We start from the raw sequence: 5,210 nt of genomic DNA on the forward strand, positions 1-5,210 counted from the left end.
TGGTCGCACCTGTCGGTGGATTTTCTGACTGATCTTCCACTCTCACAGGGTAACACCACGATCCTGGTCGTTGTGGATCGTTTTTCTAAGTCCTGTCGTTTTCTCCATCTCCCTACGGCCCTACAGACTGCGGAGGCCTTGTTTAAAGACGTCTTCCGGCACTACGGGGTGCCTGAGGAAATAGTGTCTGATCGGGGTCCCCAGTTCACGTCTAGGGTCTGTAAGGCATTCATGGAACGTCTGGGGGTCTCGATCAGCCTTAATTCAGGGTTTCACCATGAGAGTAATGGGCAGGTGGAGGGAGTAAACCAGGATGAACTGACCCATAGCACTCACGTCTGTAGCCATAAAGTACTTTGAAAGGCTGGTCATGGCTCACATCAACACCAATATAACAGAAACCCTAGACCCACTCCAATTTGCATACCGCACCAACAGATCCACAGATGATGCGATCTCTATTGTACTCCACACTGCCCTTTCCCACCTGAACTAAAGGAACACCAATGTGAGAATGCTATTCGTTGACTACAGCTCAGCGTTCAACACAATAGTGCCCTCAAAGCACATCAATAAACTAAGGACCCTGGGACTAAACACCTCCCTCTACAACTGGATCCTGGACTTCCTGATGGGCCGCCCCAAGGTGGTAAGGGTAGATAACAACACGTCCGCCACACTGATCCTCAACACAGGGGCCCCTCAGGGGTGCGTGCTCAGTCCCCTACTATACTCCCTGTTCACTCATCATTAAGTTTGCAGATGACACAACAGTTGTAGGTCTGATCACCAACAACTACGAGACAGCATTTAGGGAGGAGGTAAGAGACCTGGCCGTGTGGTGCCAGGACAACAACCTCTCCCTCAACGTAATCAAGACAAAGGAGATGATTGTGGACTGCAGGAAAAGGAGGACCGAGCACGTCCCCATTCTCATCGACGGGGCTGCAGTGGAGCAGGTTGAGAGCTTCAAGTTCCTTGGTGTCCACATCACCAACAGACTAGCATGATCTAAGCACAACAAGACAGTCGTGAAGAGGGCAAAACAAAACCTATTCCCCCCAGGAGACTGAAAATATTTGGCATGGGTCCTCAGATCCTCAAAAGGTTCTAAAGTTGCACCATCGAGAACTGGTTGCATCACTGCCTGGTATGGCAAATGCTCGGCCTCCGACCGCAAGGCACTACAGAGGGTAGTGCGTACGACCCAATACGGGTCGAGCTTCCTGCCATCCAGGACCTCTATACCAGGCGGTGTCAGAGGAAGGCCCTAAAAATAGACTGTTCTCTCTGCTACCACACGGCAAGCGGTGTGCAGCTTCTACCCCTAAGTCATAAGACTCCTGAACATCTAATCAAATGGGTGCCCAGACTATTTGCATTGACCTCCCTCCCTCTCCCTTTTTTACAACGCTGCTAATCTCTGTTGTTATCATCTTTGCATAGTCACATTAATAACTCTACCTGCATGTACATATTAACTCAACTAACCGGTGCCCCAGCACATTGACTCTGTACCGGTACCCCCCTGTATTTGGTCTCGCTATTGTTATTTTACTGCTGCTCTTTAATTACTTGTTACTTTTATTTCTTATTCTTATCCATAAGTAAGCATTTCACTGTAAGGTCTAGGTATTCAGCGCATGTGACTAATGCAATTTGATTTAATTAGAGGTCTCAAGAGACCCAAGTTTCCAAGATCTGAGCTGGGACCTGAGCGGGTCCTAAATTTTGACTGTTGTCTCGGAACTGGGTTGGGTCTGCTATACAGTGCTTTCAGAAAGTATTCAGACCCTTTGACTTTTTCCACATTTTGTTACGTTACTGTCACGTTCTAACCTTTATTTCCTTTGTTTTGTATTTATTTAGTATGGTCAGGGCGTGAGTTGGGTGGGCAGTCTATGTTTGTTTTTCTAGGTTTTGGGTATTTCTATGTTTCGGCCTAGTATGGTTCTCAATCAGAGGCAGGTGTCATTAGTTGTCTCTGATTGAGAATCATACTTAGGTAGCCTGGGTTTCACTGTGTGTTTGTGGGTGATTGTTCCTGTCTCTGTGTTTGCACCAGATAGCACTGTTTGGGTTTTCACACATTTATTGTTTTGTTAGTTATTTCATGTCTAGTTCCTTTATTAAAGAACATGAATAACCACCACTCTGCATTTTGGTCCGCCTCTCCTTCAGATGAAGAAAACCGTTACAGTTACAGCCTTATTCTAAAATTGATTAAATTGTATTTTTTTCCACTAATCAACCTACTGTGCACACAATACCCCATAATGACAAAGCAAAATCAGTTTATTTAACATTTTTGTGAAAAATAGAAAAGCATTTTTATTTATTTTAAATACATTTGCAAACATTTCTATAAACATGTTTTCATTTTGTAATTATGGGGTATTGTGTGTAGAATGAGGATTTGCATTTATTGAATCCCTTTTAGAATAAAGCTGTAACATAACAAAATGTGGAAAAAGTCAAGGGGTCACAATACTTTCCAAATGCAGTGTAATATTATTGTAAATCATTATTATTATTTTTATTGTACACCTATATCAAATCTAAATAATTGTTTTAAATAGCATATGAAAAATGTGTTTTGTTAAAAAAATAAAAATAATTGTTGGCTCAATTAAGTTCTAAATATCTTTAATTTTGTGCCCACTATTTAGTTTAAGTTTAAAAGTAGTGTCATGCCCTAACCCTAATTATCTTTGTTTTCTTTATTATTTTGGTTAGGTCAGGGTGTGATGAGGGTGGAATGTGTGTTTTGGGCTTGTCTAGGGTTTTTTGTATATCTATGGGGTTTTGGTTTGTCTAGGTAAATGTAGGTCTATGGTGGCCTGAATTGGTTCCCAATCAGAGGCAGCTGTTTATCGTTGTCTCTGATTGGGGATCCTATATAGGTTGCTATTTTCCATTTGGTTTTGTGGGTTATTGTCTATGTGTAGTTGCATGGCAGCATTTGTGGGTTATAGCGTCACGGGCATTTATTTTGTTGGTTTGTTTAGTGTTCTTCGTTTAAATAAAGGAGAATGTATTCATCTCATGCTGTGCCTTGGTCTCATTGTTATGACGAATGTGACAAGTAGGCCTCTTTTGAAATAAATATCATAAAACCTATTTCTGTCATTTGTTGGGTAGGCCTATGGTAAGCAATCACCTTTGTTGGTAATTAATGTAATATATAGTAACCTGCAATATAATAACCTGTTCATATTTTCCCTATAAACAATAATGACTTGCTTCTAAAATTACCTAGGTAAATTGAATCCATTTTTGTGAAGGTGTGGTATGGCTGTTATTAGGCTTAGCTACTGCAGGCCTATGAAGGTAGTGTGCACCGGCACTCCAACTCTCTCTGACAGTTGAACTTGAGGTGAGGAAGAACGTTATAGGCCTACCAGAGTTACTTTTCTAATCTAACAATATAGTGCTTATCTTTATAAAATATATTCTGATCAAAAGTTAACAAATTAGCCTCCATCTGTACGCCTATATCTTTATAGCATTAGTAGCCTATCTGACAAGTATAAAGAAACGCATGTCAATTTCAGCCCTAAGCTTGTCTCATTTTTAAAATGACATTTTTTAACATGAATATCTTACAGTGGACGCCAAGACCTATAGACTTATATGCATGCAATGCCCTGATGCATTTATCGCTCAAATCTCGGACTGAACCGTGATGTAGACAACTATTGTTTTCGGAAAGTAAAAAACAATAGACTATAACGTTTTGAATATGCTACACATCGAAACACAATATTTTTTTTCAATTTGTTATCAGCAGGTAAGGTCAATATCTCTTGTTTTTTGACTTTAAAGACCATTTAACATAGACAATACAGACATGTATACAGTACCAGTCAAAAGTTTGGACACAGAATTCCAAGCACATTTAACCAGTATGGATACCACAGCATTCTGCAGTGATACGCCATCCCACCTGGTTTGCACTTAGTGGGACTATCATTTGTTTTCAACAGGTCAATGAACTAACACACATCCAGGCTGTGTAAGGGCTGTTTGATCAAGAAGGAAAGTGATGAATTGCTGCATCAGTTGACCTGGCCTCCACAATCACCCGACCTCAACCCAATTGAGATGGTTTGGGATAAGTTGGACCGCAGAGTGAAGGAAAAGCAGCCAACATGTACTCAGCATATGTGAGAACTCCTTCATGACTGTTGGAAAAGCATTCCAGGTGAAGCTGGTTGGGAGAATTCCAAGCGTGTGCAAAGCTGTCATCAAGGCAAAGGGTGGCAACTTTGAATAATCTACAATCTAAAATATGTTTTGATTTGTATAACACTTTTTTGGTTACTATATAATTCCACAAGTTATTTAATAGTGTTGATGTCTTCACTACTATTCTACAATGTAAAAAATTAAGAAAAACCCTGTAATGAGTAGGTGTGTCCAAACTTTTGACTGGTACTCTGTCATGAGCACAGCCAAGCTATATGCAGTAGGCCACAGATGGGTTGGGGTACTGTCAGACTTTAGGTTCGACATCAAGTACAGACCAGGCAAAGTCAATATAGACGCAGACACACTATCCCTTTTGCCCCTTGACATGTATGTAGCTCAGTGTACAGCAGAATTGTCAGGTGAAGCTGTTCGTGCAACGTGGCAAAGGAGTTAGGCAGCGCAGGGAAAATATTTAGCATGGGCCGCAGTCTCGCACTTGTCGTAGTCTCGCACCACGTGAAGGAACTGTATACTCGTGGACCCCTGTCGACTATCGACCACGGCAAGCTAGAAAAAGCCCAATGATATCATCAAGCCATTGGAGAACTAATGAGACTAAAAGGAAAAAAACAGAATACTTACCAGTGAGGAAGATAAGGAGTAAATGCCCCTACCAAGAAACATGCATGAATGGGGAAAAACTACACATTGACAATTGACTGGTTTTCCGGTACAGGATTCCAAGACGCCATGATGACACAGGTCATGTTGGAAAAGAAAGAGTTGCTCAGTCTGGCAAGGTTCAACTGGCCATTTATGAAGAGTGACATTGAGGAATATGTAACCAAGTGATGCCACTGTATCAAGCAAAATAAGCCAGTCACACATATAAGAGCACCGATGGACAGCATCACCACAAGTTCACCCCTAGAGGTAGTCTCTATCAACTACATGCATCTGGAGGCCAGCAGAGGTGGCTTCGAGTACATATGGGTCATAATAGACCATTTAACAAGATT

Source organism: Oncorhynchus clarkii, chromosome 30 (assembly GCF_045791955.1).
Source record: "Oncorhynchus clarkii lewisi isolate Uvic-CL-2024 chromosome 30, UVic_Ocla_1.0, whole genome shotgun sequence".
Taxonomy (NCBI): domain Eukaryota; kingdom Metazoa; phylum Chordata; class Actinopteri; order Salmoniformes; family Salmonidae; genus Oncorhynchus; species Oncorhynchus clarkii.